At 29.8% G+C, this 15,116-nt stretch overlaps 1 long non-coding RNA gene across 1 annotated transcript; it reads left to right on the plus strand.

Annotated features, from left to right (window-relative positions):
• The first annotated feature begins 3,071 nt into the window (after positions 1 to 3,071).
• LOC144997943 (uncharacterized) lies at positions 3,072 to 7,934 on the plus strand. The gene is made up of 14 exons (XR_013660027.1): positions 3,072 to 3,335; positions 4,338 to 4,426; positions 4,521 to 4,626; positions 4,702 to 5,031; positions 5,232 to 5,606; positions 5,669 to 5,714; positions 5,797 to 5,855; positions 5,943 to 6,022; positions 6,110 to 6,161; positions 6,252 to 6,323; positions 6,549 to 6,684; positions 6,830 to 6,918; positions 7,341 to 7,560; positions 7,623 to 7,934. It is a non-coding gene; the product is annotated as an uncharacterized LOC144997943 (long non-coding RNA).
• Positions 7,935 to 15,116: the final 7,182 nt, after the last annotated feature.

The following is a 15,116-nucleotide window of genomic DNA, read 5'->3' on the forward strand; positions in this document are numbered from 1 at the left end:
TTGAACACGAAGCAGTGGATTTATCAACTGCAGCTGTAGATTTTTCAAAAAGTTGTCATTTTTAAGATTCTAAATTTAAATATATAATAAATTATAAAAGGCAATTATGAAACTTACTACTTTGGTAATTATAGAAGTTCTTAATCGGAAGTTTCAAAGTGTTTGAAAAAGTAAATCCGTTTCAACTCTTTAAGTGTATCATATAAATTTTATTTTAGTTGATATTGTGATATTATGTATTGACGTTAAGGATGAGCATTTGGACGGTAAATACATTTCAAATTTTGTCTATTGTTATATAATTCTATTATTTTTGTTTAAACAACTAAAATATTTCATATTTGTATCGTTTTTTTTTCTTTTTAAATTTTTTTTTTTATATATATATCAATTATCTGACGTATCATGTTGCAAATAACACCAAAAGTGGATATGTATTATCTTTGGAACATAATATTTTTGTAAGAAAAACATATCGTCTTAATAAATTATTCATCGCCGCTGCTTTGCGCGGGTCCACCACTAATATATATATATATATATATATATATATATATATATATATATATATATATATATATATATATATATATATATATATACACACCAAGGTTGCAAAAATCGCTCGACGTTAGCTAGTCGGTGGACTGAGGTCAAGGGATTAATCGGCTAGGCGGAGATTAATCGGGTACCATTAATTGCTAATTTGTTGAATTTTAGAAAAAAGAATATGACTAATGTCATATCAAAGTTCGTAAATACCACTAATATGATAACAAAATAGGTTAATATGATTAATACAATACTAATCATGCCTCAAATAGTTTCCATTGAGATAAAATTCCTTCAAAATGTTAAAATTTCATCGTTTTATAATGTTTCACTCATTATGTATGCAAGGATTAATCGCTAGGCGCCCTCTAATCGGCCGAGTAGCGCCTAGGGATTAATCGGAGATTAAACGGGACCTAGTCGGGATTTTTACAACAGTGATATATACACACAAACCAGCAGAGTACGCGCGCGATGCAGCGGCGAAAATTGATTCTTTTGACGAATATTTTTTCGTAGCGATTATTTTTCTTTTGATATGTTGTTTTGGGTATAGTTTTGTTTTGAACATTCACACAACGAATACTTCCTTTTTGATAGAAATTGTGGAAGTAGTGTATAAGTTTATTTTCAATAAATATTTTTAGTTTTGCGATTAGTTTCTCTTTGAGAGTAGTTTCCTTTTAGAAGCTTTGTACAAAAGAAGTTTTCGATTTCATATCGATTCATTTAATAAAAAGATTATTTATGATAATTAATGTTATGAGTATTTTCTTAAATCGTCAATAGACGATCGAAAAAGTTTTTCAATGATTAGTTTACTTCCAAAAACTATTTTTTTTTGCTAGTGAATAGTTTACTTCCTGCTATTAATTTCTCTAACAAACATGTCGCTTACAAAATAACTTAATTTTTACCTATCATTTGTAAATTGTATTTCTAAAACTCTATACATCATCATCTCACCTAATAGGTTAAGACATTCCAAAGATAAAATTATTAAAGTGTAAAAAGCCGTAACCTATACATGTTATTTTATATTCATTCACTCTATTACAAATTTTAAAATAATCAGTTAAAAGTTACAAATTCCTAAATGTCAATTATTTCCTTTTGTCCGGTTGTTTTTCCTTAGAAAATAAAGTAAATTTTATTTTAATTAAAAGTTTGTTACTATTTTGTTTTAAAAATATAAATAGTTACTTTTATTGGTAAATGTAAATTACTTTTTCATTTTAATTCAAAAATATAAGAATTCTATAAAAATAAATGAGTATTGTTGTTTTTAGCATAAAATTAAAATGCTAAAATTTAAGTCAAATTATCAAACAACCATAAACATTTTTATTATATAATTTTTAAACAACCCAACATCTTTTGATTCTTAAATAAAATCTTTTCTACAATCAAGTTATTGTTTCTTACCGTAGAGAAATATTAACACCATATTTTGATATTTCCAACAAAATAGTGGGATATTAAGCAACATATTCTATCATATTTTTCTATAGAACTAAGATTTATCAGCCAATTCAAATGACAAAACAAGGGCTTTAGAATCGAAACCGTCACCATTTCAAATGTTACGAATTAAAAATATGATGAATAAATAAATGAATTTAATAAAAACCAAAAATTATGTAATAGTCAAATATAATAAGAGATATAAAATAATATTTATTTTATTTGATAAAATAAAAAGTAAAGTAACTTTATATCATCATATTAATTTGATTCTTCTAAAATTAAAGAATTATAACTTTACGTTTTTTATATTTTGAAACATTAATCTAAAAAATGTACTATTTTTTCTTATTCGAATATTTTAGAGAGCTAATAAAATAATGATCACATCAAGTTTAATATCCCAATAGCTTTTTTTTTCTAGAGTTCAATAGACTCTATCATTCATTATCATTTCAATGACTTATAGGCTCTCTCACCTGCTCTATTATCATTTCAAATCTTTTTGATATATTAATCTCGAGAAAAAAGAGCTTTGATATGTAAATGTCTACTTCCTAATTTCTATTATTTGCTTACTAAGTTTCCATTTTTAATAGGTTTAGTGTTCTATATGTATAATAATTTGTAGTACAAAATATTTTGAGTTATAAAATGTTTCGTTCGTAATATAAACTGTTTTAATTTTAAAATATATATTTTAGTCATATAGTAATTTAGAACATAATAAAACAAATTTAAAAACACCCGAATAATGCAATATGAATAATTTAAACAAATTTTGTTCACCATGTCATTCTTATTTACAAAGATGCCTGAATAATTTAGAACAAATAACGAAAATTATAGAAATTTACAAAATATCTAAAATAAATAATCAATATGAATATATGATTACATAAAGCAAAAAAAAATACAAAACTAAAAAGGAATCATTTTTATCATTCCAAATATGAATTAACATGCTTATCGAATAAATAAAAACAGAAGTGTGTTATGCTCAGATTATAAGCAAATCCTGGGTGAGAATATTTCTCTGTCGAGAGTAGGTTGAACGAAGACAGTGGCGGTGTCTATTTTGCATCTAAGGTTTGCTAAAAGGAGACGATACTGGAGGTGGAGGTGGCAGAGTTTGTGATGCACCGGTATTGAAGGCATTTCAGTCGACGGCTGAAGTGGTAGCTAGGAGTGGTTGCCGGTGCTATAGGCTATAAGTTGGAGGTGAACTGAACCGGTGTTGCTGCCGATGTCACAGTTGGTAGTCGTACGATTATTTGAGATAAAAGGTTTTAAAGAGCAGCAAGGGTTATTGAATTAAAGTAAATGACGTTCCTCTTTTTATATTGCGTGTAAATTGACATCTCCTTTAAAATTTGTTTCTGATTGGTATATTCACCCCACAAGGATCCAAAGTATATACCATTCGATGAAATAAATGTAAAATTAAAAGTTAAGATTTGAGTTCCTTGTTTTAAGACTTTTGTCTTAAAACTTTTGACATTCCAATTATGAATGTATTACAAAGTAGTATATATATATATATATATATATATATATATATATATATATATATATATATATATATATATATATATATATATATATATATATATATATATATATATATATATATATATATATATATATATATATATATATAAGAAGACGAATCCTTTTTGTGTAAGATAGTGATAGTTATCAGCCATACTTGATCACATAAGATGTTAGTTTAGTTATGCATTCTGAATATTCCTTAACTAGATTATACTCCTTGTAGGTGGACTGGACGTAAATTGTTTTATACATAAATTAATGCTACAACTTTTAACCTCAGTTGTTAAATTAAAAGATTAGAATTCAAGACATTAGATATAATCTTTCTTTTTTAAAAATGTTGTCTAACGTTTATTTTCTAACAGAGATAGAAGATATATAGGTGTTTTTTAATTTGTCCTTTTTGATAATGTCCATGTTTCGTGGACAAGGTTTGTCACTTCTTTCTTCTTTATTTTTTTCTATAAAATCCGATTTGGTGTGAATGGTGTGTTTAGATGGCTTTGTATGTGATCATTGCATTCTGTAAAAATATGGTTTAATGTTTCTTGGGTTTCTTATTTCTCTTCCATTGATATGCAATTTGGTCCAAAATATTCGATACACTCATGGTTTAAATGTGCTAGGCTGGTTTTCCATGTTTGTTTACTCGATTTTAATCTTATTGTAATATTTAGCTAACAACAACATTGGCATATCATGGGTTGTTGTTAGGATATAATCTGCCACATTTACTAACATATTCTCCTTTTGTGGCTTTTTGATAGAACAACTGGATCAGCTGAGAGCACCTATAAATCTGAAAAAAAAACCAGAGGACATACATTGACACTTCTCAACTAGTTGTCTTTGGAAGGTCTGTTACATAAGCACTAAAATCTGTCCCACTTTACTATCCGAGTTGATCAATTTGCATCAACTCTTTTCATTGATGCTTAAATTATGTTTAGGTAGAGGGAAACTTTCCTGATGGAACAAAGTTAATTACTGTAGATGATCCAGTATCTTGTAAAAATGGAAATCTTGAAATGGCTTTACATGGATCTTTTCTTCCAGGTTAGCAATCTGTACTTTCATCTTTTCAGATCCATTTTACTTATATTGGGTGCCAAATTTGATGGATATTTGTAGTTCCTTCACTTGAAAAGTTTCCAAATCTAGAAAGTTGTAAGATTCCCGAAGAACTAACCTTCAAACGTGGATATATAATGCTTAATTCTGGAAGGGAAGCAGTAGTTCTTAAAGTAACTAACAATGGAGATAGACTAATACAGGCGGCTTCCTACTTTCCTTTTCAGATTTTAATATTTTTCTTTTATATAATTACTTAAATAAATACTATTTTTACAGGTTGGAAGCCATTACCATTTTATCGAGGTCAATCCAAGTTTAATTTTTGATCAAAGAAAAGCATATGGCATGAGACTAAATATACCCACAGGAACAACTACTAGATTTAAGGTAAGATACTTAACCTTAAAGTACTATATTTTATTTAAATTAAAAATAAATATGCACTTAAGTTTACTATACCCATGGATCTTCTTGAACTATTTTAGAGGTAAATTAATGACATAAGTATAACCAACACATACGACCTCTCTAGGTATCTTTCTCTTTCTCCTCCATTTAATTTTTATTTTGTTGGTCTTTTGAATTAGGTCACCCAATCGAAACTAGAGCATCCATCATACGGAGATGATTGGTCAAGAAAGTCGTGATGTGCTGTCAGTAAAACTTAAATAGTTTTGAAACCCAGAAAAGTATTGTTTAGTTGTACATTGTTCTTCTGTGCAGTTTAGGTGTTTGATGAAATGTCTTAATCAGGTTAAAGAGTTGTTTTGCTTTGCTTTGAAGGGGAAAATGTTACTGGATTAAGTTACTCAGAGAGAAGTAAATAATAACAAGCCAAATTAAAATAACAAACAACTTATTGATTGTAATTTTCTTACTGCAGAATTAAAGAGATTGAATTCGATTGTTGGGCTCATGAACAATTTCAAATTGCATCATATATTCAACAACCAAGTTTTGAGGTATAAAGTTATCTGTTAGATGTTCACAACATTCATCACATGTTATAATACTTTCTTATTAGGTAACAGATTTTCTGGGATCTCCATTGAAGTTAGTTCCTGACATTGGTACCTTACAGTTACAAGATAATTTTGTGTCTACATGTCTATATTATACTTTCTTCACTGAAATTGTATAACATTGTAACAGGGATCCTGTATTGGACTATATATACCCTTACCCTGGTTTGTCCCCCATTAATTATACTGGTAATGCCCCTCTTCCATCAGCAACTGGGTGAATTGCTGCTTTTTAGGAAAATGACAAGCATCGCCCTTTTTGCCCACCAAAACTAGATGGATGGTCTGTTATACAAGTGAACACCAAAGGTGCTTTCCCATGGAAACCTGATTGGCACACATCACATATAACAAAGGTCTAATGCTTTTTCCAAATTAATTTCATGATATGAATACTTCATGCTTTTTATGTTCTTATGTAGTTACTCTGTTAATGTTTAAAGGATGTTGTGTTGGGTGATTATGCCTTGATGGAAATGATATATTGGTGTACAGGTAGCTACAGTTATGAGTCTATGACCCTGTTAGTGTATTTCCAGAAATACCCCTCTGTTCCTAAAACTTGTGGTCATTTATTGTCTTCAGGAAATGATGGGATTAACATACTTCATGTTAAATCAATCAAAAAGATTCTGAATATTGCATTTAGTTTGCCTGGTAATTCCTTACAAAAGATATTTTGTTATTTAGTCAATTCTTTTATTTGTTTAAAAATGCACTTTTATTTAGCAAATTGGGACATCACTCATCAGGGACGGGAAATGCCACATGGTGTGGTCTTTGGTGGGTTGTAATGTTAACAACAATTAATTCTCTTTGGTGGGTTGAAATGTGAAGAACAATTATAGGAGAATTTTGTTAAAAAACTTCATGTTTTTGCAGGAATCTCTTCATCCAGCTTTGATGCTTCAACAAGCATCTTATTGTTACCTTTTAGCCAAACCAATTATGTTAAGAAAGTATGGATTTCGTCTCATTCTTTCTGGTGGTGATCTTTACAAGAAAGAAATGTGATCAGGTATTGCAATTTTTGTCAATACTTTGATAGATAATTTTGTGTTACTTTATAAATAATTTTCCTTATCGAATATTAGTATTTAAGTAACAATATAGTTCTCAATTATTATTATCTAACAAATCCTTTTTTTGTGTCTTTTTGATAGAAGAATAACTTAACTTGAGCAGTTGAGAGCACCTACAAATTTTGAAAAAAGCTAAAAAATACTCACCATTATATGTTGCGGATACCAAGGTAAGAAGCCAAACCTTACTTTGCTAATTACTTAACAATACACATGCAAGAGATTGAATCTTAATCAAATGAGGATACTTCCAAGAGGCGATGTGAATTTTTTTGTGGGCCTGTTTATATCATCGCCTCTCCTGTTTCTGAGTTAGGTCAAAACAATGTCTCTTATTATTTTGGTTCTTTAGAAAAACTTTGTCTAAAATTTTCTATTATAAGGTTACAAAGAAGAGGTCCATCTAACAGATGCATAGTTTATATAATTTTTTCTATTTAGAGGTTCACAACATTGATTACATGTTATAATGCATTCCTATTAATTAAGTAACAGATGTTCCCTTTTCCATGACAGTGGTCCTTAGGACCATAGGGTAGGTCAGTATCCGGAAATGTCTGACTGTATGTTTTAATCTGTTGTTGCTTGCTAGTGGTAGGGAGTGGAATAGTCCCCAGTTACCGGTTGAAAGATACCGATGACAGTTACCGGTTGAAAGATATCGATGAAGATTACCGTTTGAAAGATACCGATGATGATTATCGGTTGAAAGATATCAACGATGATTACCGGTTGAAAGATATCGATGATGATTACCGGTTGAAAGATAGCGATGAAAGTTACTGATTGAAAGATACTGACGATATTGTATGGTATGTAGTATGATGGGGGAACTCACTAAGCTTTGTGCTTACAGTTTTGGTTTTGGTTTCAGGTACCTCTTCATCGAATGGGAAGGAGTCGGCGGCGTAGCAGCGCATTACACACACACACACATGGTTTCCGCATTGAGTTTCTGGGATTGTACTCTGATTTTCATTACTTTTGATGTCATGGTTTGGGACACAACATTATGATTTTGTAATGTGTTGTTTTATTAACAATGTTTTGGTAAAATGTTTATTAAATTATTAGTTCAAAAATAAAATTTTTGGGCTTGAATTTTGGGATGTTACATATTCAGTCTAATAGTTTTCAAAGGGGGACATACTTATCGTATGGGCCATGTATGAGGCTTCCTAAAATTCTTGTAGCTACAAGCTCTTCAGGCTTTGTTCGTGCTTTCTTTGTTGGAATGCCTATTGATCAAAGGCTTTTGTTACTGTAAATCCATGATTTTTTTCTTTCTTGGAAAAATGAACCAAATGGAGTATTCTTTATATGAGAACTATATGTGGTTGAAGAGGGTATATATATGGTACATATTTATTATTTTATATACAACTTCATAGTGGTTGAAGAGAGAGTTTAATATGACTGTTAGGCAAAATGATATAAAAGTTGATGGCTTTTGATAATTTGTATAGATTATAAACATAAATATGGTTATGCTTTTTTAACAAAGAAATGGTATTTTGGCAAGTCATCTTATTTGTGTGTTTTTGATGGTTATGATCATATGAGCAGAGATGAAGGGACCTGAGTAGATCTTCTATATATATATATATATATATATATATATATATATATATATATATATATATATATATATATATATATATATATATATATATATATATATATATATATATATATATATGGTAACAAAATCTTCATTTTTTGATATGTGTTTCAAATTTTATCTTTTTCTCTTTGAATTTAAACTTGTCTTGATGGGCGGGATGGTTTTGTGGTTTGGGAATTTTACCCAATTATATTATGAATTTTCTTAAAGGCTAAAAGCAATAAATAACAACTTATTTTCATTCATTTGTGTTTTTCAGCATCCTAGTTTCATTTCTTTCTATTACAGTAACTTTTTCTTATAATGACATTATCCTCTGGAAATTTTACCCAATTTTATCTCTTTTCTTATTAGGGCATTATAATTTTAAATGTCTACAATTATAGCATTGTACTTTCATCTTTTTTTTTTCTTTAGGGTATTTTGTTTTAAAAATCCTACCCAATTTAAGCATTTGACTTCCAAATTTTTTTATATCGCAAAATTATACTTTGAATAATCTACCCATTTATAGCATTGTTTTTTTTTGCTTATTAGGACATTAAACTCTAAAAACTTACCTAATTAGCAGTGAAATCGTTTTGTTTTTGTATGGGTAGATTTCTGAAAGTCACCGGCACTGCATTGCTGGTTCTCATGTTAAAACCCCTATTATGGGTTTTCTTTTCTATCTTTTTATTGGGTTTTTTTTTGGTAAAATCAGATTTGGTGTATCTAGTAGGCTTGTTCCAGAAGGAGTTTATGTGGTTTTGTTGATCATTTGATAATGTTTTGTGTGTTTAGATGGTTTTCTTGGTCGTTTGAGAAACATTTTAGATTCTGTCAGCCTTCTTGTGAATAACAAATTGGTCAAATCACCCTCACCTAATGTTTTTTTTTCTTGTTTCTCTGTCATTGATTTTCATTTTACTCATAAAATAACTTTGGTCAAAATCTAGGATTAGTCTGTGTCTGAATGTGTTGGGTTTAACATATTGTATCTTGCTGGCTTTGTATATGAAGTTAAATCATGTGTTGGTTGTGAGATATTATATATCCTCTTACTTTTCTTCCTAATTATCTTCCTACCCATTTGAAAGGATGACAAGTGTCCCTAAAATATAATTAATTTTATCAAAATATGACACCTGTCACCATTTCACATGGTTAGGAAGATATTTAATTTCTCATTGATTTTTTTTAACATTTTCACTCTGATTCTAATCCTATTGTCTTTTTGGTTAACAATAGGATTGTCGTTGCTGGTTATTTGAGAGGATAACTGGAGCACCATAAATCTGAGATAAAAAGAAGCTAAATGACCATATGCGATGCCAAGGTAAGAAACCATACTTTGATGATTACTTAATATTAATATACTTGCAAAATTTCTAATAGGGTAATAATGAAAAAGTTTTCGGTATTGCCTCATAAGTTTGTATGCTGTAATTGAATGCTATTTAAATGCTAAGGTATAAAACCTTCCATTAAAACATTATACTTTCATAATTAAACCTATTAACACATTGTAATTCTATTAAAGGTACGGTTTTAGTGCCAATGCATTTATTCCTTGGTTTTAACTGTAGGTCACCTTGGCAAAATGTGATTTTTTTTATTACATTTTTTATTTATTAATCATTAAATCCTACTAATTGAAGAATGATGTTTCTTAAGATAACAAATAAATGGCCAAAGGAATCAACTAAAACTCTAAAGAAAGTCACTTTGGTCTATGAGTATAAAAGTTGTACTATTACATCTACTCGATTCTTAAATATTTTTTTGATGATTTTACTTTGAAATGGAAATTTTAATTGAGAATTGAGATAATTGATGGTTGGAATCTTCACTGTTTTCCAATAAACAATTAATCTTCTGAAGGTAAATAGACAATTATGGCTTCAAGTTTTCAATCTGGGCATAAAAATCCTCACTTAACCTTGCAAAAAGTAAAGATGACATTCTAAAAGTGGTAAGTATGTTTCTGTTTTTCCAAATTGCCCTTTTTAATGTAAAAAACTGTCTTTATTCTCTTTTGCTACCCTAAAACGCCACAATATCAACATCTTCAACAGTTAGTTCAAAAATAAGAATTGTAGCAACGAAATTATGTTTGATAAGTATGAAGATGATGACAAATTTCTACGGGTTTCTTGTAATCAGGCATTAAAAAGATTGGTTTTTGTTAAAAAGTAATGCTTACTTTGTTGATTACTTAATAATATACATGCAAAATGTCTGTCTGATAGGCTAAGCTTTCTTCACTTTTGTTTTATACTTTCAACAGTTTCTTCCTATTAAGATATTCTACTTGACTTTAAGCATTATACCTTTAGTTATAGCATTACTTTTTCAACAAATAACCTATTAAGAATATCTACTTTTTATCTTCTTCCTTTTTTTCTTTTAAAGAGCAGATGAAAGTTATTGTATTTTGATGATCTAACCATCTATAACATTACACTTTTAAATATAACATTATACTTTTGAAATCCAACATTTTACTTTCATTTGTTTTTTTAAGACTTTGTCCTTTTAATACATTGTATTCTGAAAATCCAGCCAACTTTAGCACTATACATTCTTCCAAGTCATTGTATTTTGAAACAGGAAACTTGTTTTTACCAATTATAGCATTATTTATCCATTTATTTCCCATGGATTTCTATTTTTTTTTCTTCAGTTTTAAGACTCTTACTCTCAAAATTTAACCAATTATGGCATTATGGTCTCATGTATATCATTATCATTACTTTCAAAATCTTTTTTTTATTAAGATATTGTACTTTTAAAATTTTACCCTTTCCGATTTTTGTTACTATTTATTGCATTATACATTTTTCTTATTAGGACATTCAAATTTTTATTATTATATTTCTTTCTATTAAGACTATAAATATTCCTACAAAATTCTAACGTTATACCTTGATTTTGTAGCGTCCTTTTTCTAATATATAAACTATATATGCATTATAACATTATACCTTCACTTTATAGCTTTTTTTATATATATATATAAACTATATATGCATTGAACTTTGAAAAATTAAACTTCATTTGTTTTGTTTTCAGTTGTTATCTTATATTTTTAGTTATAGATTTTTACTCTCATAATCTAAATCTATTAAAACATTATATTGGAAGTATGAATAGTTGTACCGACTACATAAGAACATGTATCAGGTATTTGATACATTGTACTTTTATCTTTTGTTATTAAGACATTGTACTTTCAAAATCTAACCTATTAGAATCTATTAGAATATGCTTTTAATATTTAACTGTATGGGACATTATATTTTAAATTATATATTTTTACTTTTAAAAACTAACTAATTAAGATATTGTAGTCTAAATTCATTTTATTTTTATTTTCTAAATTTGTTTATATGAAAACATTGTCCTTTCTGTACCTTTTCTAATTAAAACTTTATACTTTTAAAATCTAAATCATTTGTAGCATTATTTTTTTCTACATTTAATAGTATTCTTGCAAAATCCAACTTCTTAAAACATGCTTTTGTTTTGTTTTGTTTTTTTGGGTTGCTTTCTACCAATTGGGGCCCTCCCTTTACCAACTCATGTGGATGGTCTACAAGGTTCACAACCACTCCTTTTACTATAGGGTGCTTACCTAGGCAACGCTTAGATTCGACTCTACCCAAACTTTTCTGGTTCACTCCAACATTCCCCACTTGTCCGACTGTTGCTGAGCAGTTTTTGGATATCAAACGGACCTCCCCAGAAGGTAATTTTAGTGTGGCCAATTTCCCTCCTTTTACTATAGAGCTCTAGCTAATTGTCCACCCTTTCCAAGTGTGATTTCTATGTTATGTATGGTCGTGCCTAAGGGCGTATCAGTTGAAGTAGATTCTTCTTTTTTATCAATCAAAACCCTTTCCCAAATTGTACAAGTTTTGTAATTGCAGTTTAAAAATGTCAACTTGTACTAACTGTGGCATTATACTTTCAAAATCTAACCATGTATGGCACTAAACTCTAGACAAAACTGCAAAAATGGTCCTTGTGGTATGCATATTTTTCGAGACTTGGTCCAAACTTCGAATTTTTTGGTTTCATAGTCCTTTTGGCCTGGTTTGTATGTGGAAATGGCCCACCGACCCAACTCTCGTTAAGTTGTTGTTAACACCATCATGTGCCTCCCACGTGAGGGTATTTTTGTCTTTTCAAATTATAGGGACCATCTTTGCAGATGGATAAAATTTTATACCCTTTAAATGTTTCCCACAATTGCTATCTTTCCCAATGTCTCTTCTTTTCCCCTTCTTCTTGAGCTCTTGCAATAATAATGGTGGTTTGTTTATGTGGAAAGCTTGTTGTGGTGAAACGTCATGGATCCCACTGAATCCCGAAAGAAGATTTTTTGCATGCCCTATTACTCGGAGTTCTCCATATTGTAACACTTGAATATTTTGTCCAAGTATGTACAATGGCTAAAACCAATAAGGCATCTCTTTTTGTCCCTCAAAATTCTTATCCCAAGAATATACACCTCATCCCCTAGATCCTTCATAGCGAGGCACTTACAAGCCAAGATTTCACTTCTTGTAGGGTTAGAATGTCGTTTCCTATAAGAAGTATGTCATCAACATACAATACTAGGAAAGTTATTATACTCCTATTAGCTTTGACATACACACTGGACTCATCCCTACTCCTAGAGAATCCAAACTTTTTGACTTTCTTGTTTAAGCAAAGATTCCAACTGCGAGATTCCTGTTTCAATCCATAAATGGATTTCTCAAGCTTGTACACTCTATCAGGATACTTGGCATGTACAAAACTTTCGTGTTGACTCATATAGACATCTTTAGTTAACTTCTCATTTAGGAAAGCGGTTTTAAAATCCATTTTCCATACCTCATAATCATTAGAAAGCATCAATGGCAAACATTATCCTAATAGATTTTATCTTAGCTACTAGTGAGAATGTCTCATCATAGTCAATCCCTGGGGTTTGAGTAAATCCCTTCGCAACCAGCCTATCTTTGAAAGTGTGTACCTTTTCATCTACATCAGTCTTGTTCTTGAAGATCCATTTGCAAAATACAGTCTTTCGACCAGGTTCTTGATCAACCAAGTTCCACACTTGGTTATCATACATGGACTGGATCTCGCTATCTGAAGATTTATAAACAATGATGCTGTGAATCACATACAAATAATGAGGACTGAGTCATTTTTCGATAATTTATTTCATTTCTTCAGCTCTTCGCTACCTGTCTTTAATTGTTTATGCTTCATGCCTTTTATATCCTTAAACTGTATAAAAGGTAAGGTTGAACGCACCAAGAAAAATATGCCCCCATCGTTATGATGCCATGATGTCATCCTGCTCGACGATTGCTCTTGTTGTGACTGGGTGGTGGATACGATATTAATATGTTACGATTGTGAGAGTGTAGAGTTTGGAGATGGATTTCAAAATGGATGAGAGTCAAAAATATTTACCTAAAGAAGATGCCAAGGAGGGAAGGGATCTATTCAAATTAGGGTTTAATCATTTTGAAAAAAAAGCATATGGTCTATTCTATTGGGTAGATAGACATAAGATTTTAAAAGTACAATTTTGTAATACAAACAATGAAGATTATCAAAGTCATATTTCATACTTTTTTTTTCATACTTTTTAACCATTGTAACTTTGATAATGTTGTTTGGAGATGGATTTCAAAATGTAAGTAATGCTTTTTGATTTTCTAAGCTGTCAACTTTTGCAATACACGGGTCTCTAACCTACTATAATACTTCCTCCGTCCCAATATAATAGTTCATCTTTCCATTTTTATTTGTCCCAAAATAATTGCCAATTTCTAAAATTAAGTGCTCATTTTACCAAAATACCCTCGATAGTTATTTTTAATGATTGGTTTTTTGATATGGAATTTAATGCACAAAAGTCACTTTTTCTTTAACAAATCAATGACTTTTTGTTTTTTTTTTTTTTAGTTTTTTCCCTACACACGACTGTTTCTTTTCTTTTTGTTTTTCTTTTTTTGTAGATTATCACACAATCACGAAGGCATATTTTTGTTTTTGTTTTCCTTTAACCAACTAGATTGTCACATTATCAAAAATAAAGAATAACAAAAATAGCAATTAGGCATATCCCACGTTACTTTTTTTTCTGTGTTATCACCTACAATATCCATTTTTTTTGTCTTGAAAATTACTTCCACATTCTCAATGTCAAACTAATTTCATGGTATAAAAACAAAAAAGAATTAACACAAAATACAATACACCATCAAAGGTACCAGCACAAAATGTTTTTTTCCTACTATTTTGATCACAAATATTTTTTCTAAAATAACTAGGCAGCCAAATGCAATAAAGCCTCATTTATCAAATTTTCATCACCTCCAATTTGAATTACATTCTCGTTCCAACCTATTCTTACCGATATGCGGTATTTGATAGTTGTTGCCGCCTTGAACCTTTATGATTTCCCTCATACACGTTTGTAGACTTAACAATACATTGTTAAGTTGTTGAGATTGCATTTTTTTCAAAAGTCGTTTGAACCGCTTGAACCAATTCATCAATTATACCTAAAGCCTCTTGTTCTTGAAGTGATTGGATTGCTCGAAAGAATCCAAGGTCTAACACATTCAAATCCGGACTATTGGGGGGCTGAAAATTAAGTCGGATATCAAAACCATCTTGAGATGCCGCTTCAAGAAACTCGTTATCATTGACATCAATATGGGGCATGGCATTGTCTTGTTGGATAAATATGAG

Source organism: Lactuca saligna, chromosome 5 (assembly GCF_052625555.1).
Source record: "Lactuca saligna cultivar CGN05327 chromosome 5, ASM5262555v1, whole genome shotgun sequence".
Classification (NCBI taxonomy): Eukaryota; Viridiplantae; Streptophyta; class Magnoliopsida; order Asterales; family Asteraceae; genus Lactuca; species Lactuca saligna.